This window comes from Apis cerana, linkage group LG15, assembly GCF_029169275.1.
Source record: "Apis cerana isolate GH-2021 linkage group LG15, AcerK_1.0, whole genome shotgun sequence".
Classification (NCBI taxonomy): Eukaryota; Metazoa; Arthropoda; class Insecta; order Hymenoptera; family Apidae; genus Apis; species Apis cerana.
The window spans coordinates 8,941,395-8,954,892 of record NC_083866.1 but is presented as its reverse complement, the minus strand read 5'-3'; the positions used below and the strand labels follow the sequence as shown (position 1 = coordinate 8,954,892).

The following is a 13,498-nucleotide window of genomic DNA, read 5'->3' as shown; positions in this document are numbered from 1 at the left end:
TTCTCTTCTCCCTCCTCCTCCTCTTCCTTTCAATGGAGCGAGGGGACGGGAGCAAGTAGGAAAGATATTACGAGTTTCAACGAGTTCCACGGAGTTGCACGAACTGTCTTGCGGGGTAACGCGTTACTCCCCTCCCTCCGCCTTCTCGAGCCCCGCTGTCAAGGGAATTGGCTGTTACGAGATACGCTTGTTATTCCGTATCCGGCATGACGGGCCTGCTCGAATTTTAAATCGTCGCTCCATCGCAAAACATCCCGCGACACCGTGCGCAAACCAGAGAGATGATCGAAAGAAAACGTAACCGTCCAATTTCGAAGTTTTTTTCTTTCTTCCTTCCTTTTCTTTCGTTTCGTTTCGAAAAGAGGCCACGAGAGGCGCGTCGGTCGCGTGCACGCGCGTCACGCGTGGCTTAAGCCGAGGGAAAAAAGGCCCGGACTGAAAAGAGCGTGCGTCCACGGTTTTTTTCCGTCCCGTTAATTGGAAAGAAAAAAAAAAAAAAGAAAGAAAAAACTTGGGGATTCGCTCGTTACCGTCCGCGGCCGCGCAACGATTCGCGCAACGATTCGCGCACAAAAGCCACTACTGGAATTTCATAAGCCTTTGAAAGTTCACCCGCGCCGCGCTACTTTGATCCTCGACCGCGGCCCGAAAAGTCTTTGAGCCGGCTATGTCATGCAAGAGTATTGCCGACGCGAGTTTCCAACTTGCCCGATTACCAACGACTTTCCATGCGAGTCGACCGATTAATACGTGGCTTCGTAGAAGAAGAAAGAGATAGAAAAAAGAGGCGAAGAAGATTAATTAATCACCCTTTGATGGAAATTATACACGCGGGTATTTCTAATACGATAAATATTAGATGTATATTTTTTACTTTACGTTTAACGAACGTTTATCTTTCGAGACGTTGGAACGTTTTCTTTTTCTTTTTATTAGAAAATCTCGAGAGATTTATTAAAGCAATGCACAAGAAACGAGGAGAAAGGAAAACTAAAGGACATCTATACGCTTAAATTACAACTTTTTAGGAAGAAGATCGTGTAGGGATACGCCTTAATATACGTTGGAAGAGATCTATTCAAATTCTTGGAAAGATTCAAACTTCTATTCTGGGGTATTCGTTTCCGTATAAATCTTTGCTATCTTCGTCCCCGCGAAGGAACGAGGAGCTCGATGAAACGTCGATTTACGATTATTAATAGATTTTTATGTTTTCGTCCGTTTAATTCTTCCGATTGGAAGCGAATCGATCTATTCATCCGAATTTATTTCGATAGAAATTAATGGAAATTATGCAATGATTCAAATTCGAATTAAAGCGATAGCGAGGTTTCAATCGGATCGAAAGTCGACGAAAATGTTAAAACATCTTCCTTTCTTAGTTCGCAATCGATCATTCATAATTATTAATCGCGCTCAAAATGAGAGAATAATATAATAATACGTTATACAGTCTCAACGACAGTTTTAAAAATGATGCCATTTCGTTAAGAATCAAAAAAAAAAAAAAAAAAAGAAAAGAAAAGCAAATAGATTTCTTCAAACGGAAGATAAGGCATAACACGATAACAGGATTATTAATGGACAGTCCTAATGCTAAATCAACACGGTATAACGCGCGTCTTTCGGTGTTAAATATCAGGAGGAGGCGATCGGTCGATTCGTTGTCGCTGCATCCGCTGCCGTGAATCGGCATTAATTCCGGCCAATGGTTTACTCTCTCTCTCTCTCTCTCTCTCTGCCCCCACTCGACGATGCGACGCCACCACGGTGGAATTATGTCGGGGCGCAGCGTGAAGGAACGTGGTGCAAAACGCGCAGCAAATACGTGCCTGGTTCACCCCCTCTGGATCTGGAGGATTTGCTCGCGCGTTTTCTGCGTGTACCGGCAATTCACGCCGATGAGAAATCGGCCAACCTGGAAAGATTATACGTGAGCTGTGTGCCAAGTCCTGGAAGGGAGATGGCCAATTTCCTCCGGAGAGAGAGGGAGCGACATTCCCCCCCTCCTCCTGTGTCCCTCGACGCCGTGCAAGGAACCACCGCCACGCTAAAATTCACTCACCTTCCCCTCTCGTTAACTCGTAATTTTACTCGAAAAATTTCTTCGCTCTATGCAAGTCTGTAATGAAAGTCAAAGAAGTCAAAAGAATCGTAAGTAATTTAGATTCGAAAACTCGTGCGAAATATATAAGGAAGATGCGCAGTTGTTACGCGATTGTTCCTCGACGAACATTCCCAATCCGGTTCCATTCCGGTGGAGCAAAGGCATCGGCGATCGAATCTTTGAAGGAGAGAAGGGATCGAAGGGAATGGTACACGTTCTCGTGTCGTATTCGGTTGGATACACCGGCGCACAGGTTTACGGAGAGAGATCGATAAGGCAGGTAAAACGCGATTCCCCTCCGTGTTACAAAGTTCTATCCAGAGCGTGGCGCGAATTAGTCGGGTTGGTCGCGCTCCTAGAATCTGGTAAATGAAATTCCTGCGAACCCACCGTGTCAAGTGACTTTGATTTCTGCATGGACAACCGGACCACCTCTCTCGCTCTTTCTCTCTCTCTCTCTCTCTCTGGTAAAGGGATCGATTCAGCTCGCCTTGGCCGCAGCAGTTCTGTCAGGAATTCGCGCGACATTCGCCGTCGCGTGTCGTGGATCCGGATCCGGTTCACTCGCGCTGGAAAACAATTTGAAAGAGCGCCTGTTCGAAGGAGGGAGGGAGGGAGGGAGAATGGAGGGAGGATTCGCCTCCCCGCCCGATCAATTCGAATTTCGCCCGAGGAGCTCGAAGCAAATTCCTCGGAAGTCGAACAACGCTCCGTTTCATATTTTAGGATAAAGCGCGGTTCAACGAGACGTTCGACGTCATCCCACAGGATCGTGTAAATACTATCCGAAGAGATTCGCTCGGGGAGGCATCTTGGGGAAACGCACCGCCGTTTATTTTTCTCCCGACGTCGTGACGTCTCTTTGCTCGTGCGAGTATGCACCGATACAACGCGCGCGCCTTGTCCTTTCATTTTTTAAACGAGCCGGTAATCGAGATAAATTCCACCGAGGAAAATTCGTTTATCGAGACAACGAACGAAGCGCACCCACGCTACGCCTACCCAACTTTATCGTTATCCGGTATTAAACCCGGGATTCGCCTTTTTCGACCCATCCTTCTTTTCTCCTCGCAACGCGAAATTGAAAAATTGAAATTCTGCCATTTCAAGATCGGCACGATTTTCTCTAACTCTTAACTTCTTGCCACGCGAAGGAAGGGAGAAGAAATCGTTGGTCGAAATTGAAATCTTAATTATTCGATCCCAACGTTTCGACAACTCTTCGAATCAACTCCCTCAAGCTTCTTCGCGACGATCTTCAATCTTCTTCGCTTGCTCCCCTTGCTTTGGTACGATATCACTTTCGCGATCGCGTCCAATCTCTCGTTTACACTTTATTCGCTTTATGCTCGCCTTGTATTCTCCTCCGGGGGATTCTTCACGGCGAATTAACGGCAACGTCGCAAAAAAAGACAAGGAAAGGAAAAGAGAGAAAGAGAAGAAAAGAAACGGTATCGCCGCGCCGCTCGGACAATCCGCGATCCGGACGAAGATCGCGGCGAGGGAGGATGGCGAGGAAGGGAGAGGCGCGCGGGAAAGAAGGTTGGCGCGCTTGATCCTCCGGTTAATAAAACGTTAGGCGAGACATAAAGCGATACGATGATGTATCGCGGGGTGTAGACGGGGGCAGGCCAAGTAGCTGGTTCGGGCTACGTGTTGCGGCGAAAGAGGGAGAGGATGTGGCGCGACGAGGCCACGGAGAGACGAAGCGCGGGGAGAAGGAAGAAGCGAGCTACCTACACAAAGGAGCGAGAACGTTATTATAGGGCGAGTAGCGGAGAGCACGTTGGTGGCAACGTGTTGGTCCCCTCTCTCTCTGTCTCACTCTCCCTCTCTCACTCTGCACGATAAGGCGTTCGGCGTGTATACGTGTGTTTATGACTGTGCGCGCGAACGGGCGAGAGAGGCATAATAGGTTGGAGAGAGGCGAAAGGGCGCAGCCGCGAAGCCGGCGGAGCCATCCTCGTCTACTCCCGGCGGGTAGTGGTGGTAGCAGCGAGTGGTGGCAGCGCCGGCGTCGCTTTTGCCATCCTACCTACCGGTTTCAGCAGGAAAGTTGGAGTAGGTCTCGTGCGAGGGTGCGGACCGCACACGGTTCCGCCACGCTTCGTACTCGCGCCATTTCCTCCTTTTTTTCTCTCACGGTGAAACGCGCGCTCTCCCGCGTCTCTTCTCGTCCCCGTTCGCACGGCATCCGTCTCGCTTCCCCTCGATCGTTTCGTCGATCGTATCCACGATCGAGTGCAACGCGCGTTCTACGTACGCGCCAAGGGAGCGACCGGTTGCCGCCTCGAGGTGGCGCGTTTTTTTCCAACGGACCGTTAAGCAAGGAAGGAAGAAAGGAAGGAAGGAAGGAAGAAAGGAAGTTTGGAAAATTTCGCTCTATTCCGAAAGAATGATCGAGGAAAGGTGGATAATAGATAGGTGGCCGTGATCGAATGGTGCGAGCGACCGAAGGATTTCGTGAAATTACGTCGTGGTACGACGCGGTCGTAAGTTTCGCGCGTATGGGTGTGTGTGTCCCGCTATGATCCATCACGATTGACTTTCTCTTGTGTCACGCTCTTACGTACCAGGCGACGACCAACACGTAAGTGCCGATTACATCTCTTCTATGTCCGATTATTGCGCACCAAAATCATTCCGTCGCTCCCTTTCCTTTTCCGTTCGATTCGAAATTTCGATTCGAATACACACCGTGGTATGTAATCATCTACGCGGAAACGAATATATGTGGACAACGGTGAGGGATTATGGTATCGTAAGAACTACTCCTTGGAACGAGACTTCGTCCCGGGAGAGAAATAATAATATACGGGTTTCGATACTTTTCTCGTTTTCTTTTCTTTTCTTTTTTTTATTATTTTGTTATTTATTACGTATCTCGCGTTTAAAGAAAAGAGAGAAGGAACGAAATGGAAAGAGAGAAACGATCGACGAGAATTTTTCGATTCATAGGGATAACCGCGAACTTTGAGGATCTCGATGAACGATCGAGGATAACTCTGGCACGGGATATCAAGGAATAAATCTCGATATTTTTTACGCGGTAATCAATCTTGTGGAATAAAATTCGTGCGTAGAGAAAACGCATTCGTCTTCACTGTTTAAACGAGGGGGAGGATGCGAACGTCGTTCGAGAAAAGGAAAGAGAGGAAAAAAGAAGGAAAATGTCTCGAAACGATATAGATCCTCGTGGATAACATCATCGTGTTAATTAAAAGTATCGTGCAACTTTTTCTCGTTCACCTCAAGTCCTCCGAGCAAAGGTTACGAGCCGTCTCGATCTCGCGTTCGATCGAGGCAATTTGCAAAATTTGCATTCCTCACCCTTGGACGTATCTTCTCCTCGATCGAACGTTTTTCAAGAACGAGCGTAACAGAAATTGAGACTCGGCACGTCGCGTCGCGGGCCACGAATCGATTCGTAACGTTGCGAAAGAATTATAAAATCGACTACGTCCAATTCCGGGAAGAAGAGGTTCCGCCGATTCGAGAAGCGAACGTTACGACGCGAGTTCGATACGTAGTCCACGTATTAAAGGGACGTGGTAACCGAGAGACGAGCGATGCCGAGCACGTACGCCGCGAGTATAATGCGAGATCGTCGTCGTTCGATAATTTCATTTCGTCGAACAAATTTTCCTTCGGATATTACGCTTTTGCTCGCCTCACCTTCCTCCCCCCTCCTTTTTTTCCGCTTCTTTTTCTTCCTCCTCCTCCTCCTCCTTCTCCTCTCCCTCTGTCGTCGCGCGGAAACGAGGATGGAAGGAAAAAAAAAAAGGAAAGGGGGAGGAAACGAACACTGCAGAATAGTTCCAGTCGGCGAACGTCGCCGAAACGAAATTCCGCAATTTTCCATAACGACATTGCGCGGCAAGAATTTAATTCTCCGGTGATTATTATTATTATTATTACCGCGATGGAAACAGGAAATTTTTCGCCCGATACTCTGGCCGACATTTGCTCTCCCGATTCTTCCATCTCTTCTTCTTCGACGCGCGAAAAAACGTGCGTTGCATCTCGCGTTTTCGTTTCCTCTCGGCCGTCGGCCTCCACGAACGGAACGTTTTTTTCACCGCGAATGTTCATCGGCCGAATTGACGGAGGAATAGGAAGGAGGGAGAGAGACAGTTTCTGTGCAGATATATCGATGCGTGGTACGCGTTCGGGTTTCGGACGTGGGCTCGTAACGCCCGATTTCGATTCTGTCCGTTCGTTCGTGCCTCGCCGCTCTGTATAAAACTTTTAATAGAGAGAGGGAAAAAAAAATATGTCAGTTCCGTGCGAAATAAACTGTGTATATACGAATGGAGCGTCGTGCGCACCGGTGCGCGAGCCATCATCAGCCGGGCGGCGCGGATTGGATATTGAAAACGGGACGAAACGATTTCTCACGGCATATATTAATCGCGCGCGTCTTGATAAAACGGTCAGTGAGTTTTCACGTGCTTTTTCCGCGCGTAAAATTTTCGAATGAGAGTTTAATCACCTCTGAAATATTGAGTTTTCTACCACCAGTTTTCCTGCTCGTCACTTTCACTCCGATGAATATTTTATCGCTCGCTCTGGCTTTTCGAACTTTTTTCTTTCGATCGACAACTCGTCGACGATTCAATTCGTCCAGCACTCTCTGTCTCGAGATACCTTCTCTCGCGCGTTCGGTCACTCCTTCCTTGTCGAAACTCCTTTCCATCGTTTTAAAGAAAACAAGAAACAAGACGATGGCTCGTAGCGACCCCGTAATAATCGCGCTTGAAAAAAATCCACGTAATCGCGATAACTGGACGGGGAGGGTGCGGCAACTATTTTCGTGATTACTTCGCCACCCGGCCTTATCTCGAAACCACGGCCTACCCCAAGGTTTAATTTGCGCGTAACACGAGCGAAAGTGATTCACCCTCGAATTTTCCATCCTCGATGCTCTCTTCGTACCACGGCCGTTCGTGACGGACGGCCCTTCGCCCTCGCCGTTGACACGTTCGAATTACCCGTCCCTTACCCCTTCCAACCTTCCATTTACGTGCACCTGATCCTGAAACGCGAAAAAGACCCTCCTTGAGATCGAGGAAGGAAAGAAGGACGTGTTAAAAAAATGCGTCGTCCCTTCTGTGAATACGTCTCTCGTTTACCGAGAGAGAGCGGTCGTAAATATTTACGAGGGGGACTCGCCGCTCGTTGGGAAATTTTGATCAGGTGAATCGATAACGACTCGGTTTTGCACAGATTTCCGGCACAATTGTGGTTACACGGGTGTGCGCGTCGCGTACAATTCTCGTCCTCGTCGGCGAATTACGTTCGGTTAAATTCCCTTTACCGATATATATATATATATATATATATATAATTTCGTCCCGTTAAATCGTAAGACAGCGAGATAATTAAACCGTTTATACGCTCGCGACGATCGTCACCGTTTACCCGTATGTCCTTTCCAACGCAGGATCTCGTTTGCGGACCAATTTGTCATTCGATTTTTCCATCCTTATCCCAAACCTACACACGTATATATATATATACACACACACGTGAATCCGGGAACGAAGAAGGAAAAATCGAGGAAATTTCGTTTGGAACGCGCAACTCGTTCGAAGTCGAGGAGGGTTGGAAAATTGGAGGAAGAAGGATGACGTAATTCTGAGATAACTATTTACAAATGGATGTTTAATATCGAACAGTGGATATTTTGGAGAAAGGGGTAATGCTCGAGGCAATAAGGGCGGAGGGTTTATTTCCTGTTAGAAAAAGATGTTTGATGAAATTCTCCGTGCGCGATAAATTTCAATAGAGGGGGAGGCGTCGTTCCATTAAGAGGGAAAAGCGAGACTTACTTTCCTCGCTGGGAGAGGTTTATTTATATGTTCGATTGTGATTTCGAAGTTTGCAGAGAGGAGTCATTGGTGAAAAATCAAGGTTGAAAGGTATTTCTTGACTCGTAGGATGGATGATGAATGAAAAAGCAATTGTTTTCGGAGAAGGGGCCGAGCGAGAAGAAAGGGGGAGAAGAGGACAAAGACGGAACGGTTTAGAAATCCGAAAGAATCATTAGAAGGGATTGTGTAATTACGAACGAGCAAATAGAGCGATTCGTTGGAGAAGATTAAGGCGTACAATAATTTATTGCTTGGAGAAAAGTGAAAAAAGAGTTGACGATTACTTAGTTGAGGATACTTTTGAATAATATAATACGAAGGGTGGAAAATAAGAAGAATAATCACGGTTATCAGAATTGTTCGCCTACGATGGACGACGATACGGAATGAAAGCGTTCCTCGATTAACTTATAGATCGAAAAATATCCTTTATGGAACGAAACCATCGCGTACGTTATTTATCAGAGGCGATACATTTTCGCGCAACGAAGAGCTTCGAATCGTTCATAATAATTTAGTTATAAATAGAGAGAGGTGTCAAGATGTATGAAATCGTACGAATTGTATTATACATGCATTTCTATCGTCGCTGTACATTTTCCTTAATTCGATATAATAATTTTACGAATTCTACTAAATCTTTTGTTTATACGTTGAATTTGTATTCTCTTTTTACACGTACACATATATGTATATATTTCTGGCACAAATTTCTCTTACGTAAATTTTTAGAAAGAATAAAATTCGCACGCGTATATTCGTAGCTGCCGTAAAGCGAACGGCGAACCGTAATGTTCTTTGACAGGTACATCGTACGAAACGTTCGAAGAATAAGAGAATCTACGATCTCTCGGTTTCAACGTCTTTGGACGTTACGTATCTCTCTTCTCTCCATCTCTTCCATTCCAAAATACGTAAATTTCCGCGGCGCGAGAACGTTTCGCGAAAACGTAACTTCATGAAAGTTTTCGGCGATCTTGGCGTACGTGAGAATGCGCGCAGACGAAATGCAAATGAGAGACGAAAGCGACGGGAAGCGAAACGAAGCCCACCGGTCATATTTTGCGCGTCGTAAATCACAATGAATATCTTCCCTTTTGCTTTTTGACGCTTTTAGCTTAACGTCTTCAAGCGTAACCATTAATTATCGAGCAGGCGGGCGAGGTGGAAGCGGTACAGGGTCACGTAAATCTTGGATATACATCTGTCGCCAAAGCAGGCCACGTTCGAGGAATAAATTTGCAGGTAAAAGGGGGAGGGAGAGACGCGAATCGTACACGGACGAGGGATCAATGCCAATTCGAGAGAGCGAAGAAAATTATTTTTATAGGTGTTCAAATGTTAGAGGAATATTTGGAGGAAACTAGATCGCGTTTGATTCGAGTTTTATTTCTTTTCAATAGTATTGGACGATTTTAACGTATATCCTTTTATAAATGATTGAGAAAGAAGATTGCCCTTCGATGAGAAACTTGTTATATTTTTATCTTTATACTATATCGTTTGTACCACACTACCGTGTATAAGGGTTACATGTGGCAGAACGAAAATAATCTTTGCATCCTTTAGGGGATAGAGAGTTTATTTATCCGTTTAAAATTTAAAAACATCTTATGAAGTTAAATTAAAAAGTTTCAAGAGGGAATATTGGTTCTCTTGTTTCGAATAAAAATTTCAAATTTATATTCATTCCGATTCTTTCTTTTTCTTTTTTTTTTTTCTCCCTCTCTTTTTCATTCTCCAACTTTGCAAACTCGTTTCTTTCTTTCCTTCCCACTGCTTCTGAAATTTTTCTGTTAATTTCCTATGCATATGTATCATTCTACCAGTCTTTTTTTTCACGTCCAACTCGTTTTTTTTTTTTACACCGAGTGAACGTGAAAAGACGCGTAGAAATATTCAAGAAAGGAAGAAGGAAGGGGAGGGGACGATAAGGGAGAAGAGGAGGAAAGAAGGAGAAGAAGAGTACAGGTGTTAGGGGATCGAACGAGGTTCGTTTCCGTTTGAACCGTGGCCTGAATTGCACACTTTTAGCCGCGTTAGCGGTCGAGCGGCATTAAAAGGAAACAGTATAGATAGAGGTTCTGGCGTGTAAAAATGCGGCGCAGGAAATTCTTCGGCCTGCTTGCTCCTCCTCATTCCACCTCGTTTCCCGCTATTTTCTCTTCGCGTAAAACTGCGCGCCAAATCCGTGTTCTAATCGTGACTTTTTTCCCGATTTCCCAGCATACCCCTCCCTCCTTCCTTTTCCTCTTCTTCTTCTCTCCCCCCTCCTCCTCCTTTCTCTTCCCCGACACTTTCACAATTTACAGCGACGCCCTATGGGTTAATTGCACGACTGGCGTGAATTATTCGCGCATCGCGTAGAGTAATTTTTAACCCGAATACGTCTCGGGACGACGTACAAACTGGTATCGTCTATTTATTCGTTTGCGCGCCCTCATTTCTCCCCCTTTCCCAAGTTTATCGCGAGAATTTCTTTTTCTCGCGCGATAATAACTCGATATGGATCGATAACGGGGATCGAGATCTATAAGAATTAAAGGAAGAAGAGAGATTTGCGCGATATCAAGTGCAATAATATCCTTTCATCATCTCGATTAACGCGTGTGTTCTTTCCTCGAACACGTGACCGCGTACAAATTCGCATTACCGACCGAGCCGAATAATTGGATAGCAAGTAAGCGTAAGTAAAACTTACGTTTACGTATCGTTTCTCCAATACTTTACCGTCCGTGGTAATTCGTGTTGTATTGTGTAATTTGCTATTTCGTTTTCCGTTACTATATATATATACTATATATTTATACAAATTCGCGAAACAAGTTTGTACGTGTAACAACTTGCAAACAAGTTTGAATGTAAAGCGCAGGTTCAACCTGAAACCTTAATCTTAATTTATTACGCGAAAGCTTGATAGTAGCTTGTATGCCAACAGTTAAACCATAAATATAAATCAACTTGATACAGTATATGTTGTTAGCGCAACCTGCTTTTCAACCACGTACGTATGGTTCTCCCATTTTCATAAACCGTTTCTCTATCTCTTGGAAAATTCTTACGTAAGTTTTTTCTCTTTCCTCCCTTCTCATCAAAAAATTCGTTCAGCGAACGATCGGAGGAGATCGATCAATTTTTTTTTCTTTCTTTTTTTTTTTTACATCGTACGATATACAACAGTTTCGCCGTCGTGATTTCCGATTCAAACCATTTCCAGAGTCACTGTATCGTGAAACTACGACGATGACACAACAACGGCAACTCGTACGCGCGAACTTGCTCGTTGTCGTTTGCGCGACGAGTAATTGCATGCACGATATTCGGCTGCTCAGTGCCAACTGGAAGTTTCTGACGACTTCCGTTTCTCTTCACAAAGCCCAGCAGCGCCACGGCACGTTCCACGTATGCGGCCCTGATTGGCGGCGGGCCAACTTAACGAGCATGAAAGTCATATAACGTCGATAAGAAGCACGCGGCCAGCGTAAGAATTGCACGCCAGAAAATGCAGATGGTTGCGGGTGAAAAACGAAGCGGAGAGATAGAGGGCGGGTCGGATAGGGGGAGGGAGGAAGGCGAAAGCTCGCACGAATGGAAAGATCTCATTGCCCGTGGCGATGCTCCTTCAGGGCTAAATAGAATTTCGAACGGGATAGAATGGGAAATTGATAAAATTTTGATAAAGGAAAGGTTTTAAAAAGGGGGGAGGAGGGCTTAAATCGATGGTTTTATATTTGGAAAATTTAAAAGCGACGTAGGAATTGGAGAGAGAGGTAAAAATGATATTTTTAGTTGGAAAGTGAATTTCGAGTAGAAACAAAATTCTTTTCCTAATTCTACGAATAAAATATGATAAATTCACGAAGCGACGAGACAGAGTTTCTTCACGGATCTGAAATAAGATTGGATAATAACTGCATATTAATATTATTACATTTTGTTGCATCTTTTTTTGCGAAATAATAAGTATAAACAAATATAAAAAAAAAATTATCCGTGAAGGAATTCTCTCTGAAAAAAAAAAATATGTTGTACAGGAAAAAAATTATTAAACTCGGATATGAAATATGTACCAGATACCTTCATAAATCCATTTTGCGCTATACAGAGTTTTTCGAGGAGGAGTACGTAATGTACAAGTGAAAACATAGGATCCAGCAGGAGTAATTATTCCATCAAAGCTTTTTCAACCTCGTGTTCCCCTTACGATCCCGTTTTTCAGCCGAATTTTCGGTGAATTTTCCAGCTTTTCTTTTTCTTTTTTTCACTCGCGATATCGTTGCAAATGAATCGCGTGCCGATGCGGTTTCTCGATGCGAAGGTCGATTACCGATAAACTTGGAAGGCACGTAAGCGGATGGCGCATAAAAGATGGCGGGAGGGGAGGGGGGGAGTGAGCGTGAGGGGAAGGGAGAAGGTGGGGAGAAAAGAGGAGAGACACAAAGTGGCGGTCGTAAAGTGCGAAAGGGAGACGGGCTACCCGGTTGTTAAAATTTAGCGTACGTTGCGGCGAGTTAAGAAATTGTCACGTGAGCGAACGACACTCGCCCGCTTGTTTAGGGGGACGGCCGCGAGAGGCGAGAAAATCGACTCGCACGCGTGATTTTTGTCGAATTTAAAAGCGTGTTGTCGGGCGATTTTCGAAAGATTCACGTGACAAGGGGCGGGGTTTAGACCGTGCGAAACACGTGACACACGCGATCTTCTCATAAACGAGCAAGAAATTTTTGACGCGTTTATCTTTCCCTCCGTTTTCTCGTTAACCAACTGGCCGGATATAGCCTCGTAAGGAGCCGTCAGATAGAAAACGCGATTTATAGAGAATTGAATATGGGCCCGAGAGATTAATTTTAATTTCGTCGCGGTCAGTTTCTTTAAAATTGTAACCGAATTTCGTTTCACTGATCTATTATACGCTTAACTTAAATACGTTGCGTCAACTTTTTTTTAATAATATATATACGCGTAGCGTCATAAATAACAAGCGAGGAGATAATAATTTTGACAGAAAATTGACCAATAGACCGTAGAGATATCATTATCTAAGCTCTGAAAAATCAAAGCAGAAAATGGTGAATCGAGTTTTCTCTTACCGTCTTGAATTCATGCAAAAATAATATCGTGGAATCTTCGCTCTCGCAAAAAAAAAAAAGAAAGAAGAAAAGGGGGGGAAAAGAAAAGAAAAAAAAAAGTATACCCAGTGAAGGGACTCATTTTCTTTTTCATCTCTGGACTTCGTTTTCGTTTCAGTTTTTGCTCTCTCCTTATTTTCTCTCGAGAGTCGAGATTCATTTCAACCCATTCCTCACATTTTATTATATATATATATTTTTATATAACCTTTCGTTCCAATTTTTCCAACCGAATCGTATTCGATCGAAAAAAAAAAATCTCTCATCGATCCTCTCAACGATGTTAACAAAAAAAAAAAAAGAAAAAGATAAATCAACGATCGCGAAGAATCTACTTTCACGTTACTTTTCAATCCTTTCGAATAACTCTCTCTCTCTCTCTCTCTCTC

The 13,498-nt window shown here is 44.5% G+C and overlaps 1 protein-coding gene across 1 annotated transcript in view; it reads left to right on the top strand.

Annotated features, from left to right (window-relative positions):
- The first annotated feature begins 4,071 nt into the window (after positions 1-4,071).
- LOC107997376 (acid sphingomyelinase-like phosphodiesterase 3a) overlaps positions 4,072-13,498 on the top strand; it is a 30,914-nt gene continuing 21,487 nt past the window's right edge. Inside the window, exon 1 of the mRNA XM_062086095.1 lies at positions 4,072-4,697. The gene's annotated coding sequence lies outside the window, so the exon portion shown is untranslated. The remainder of the gene's footprint in view (positions 4,698-13,498) is intronic.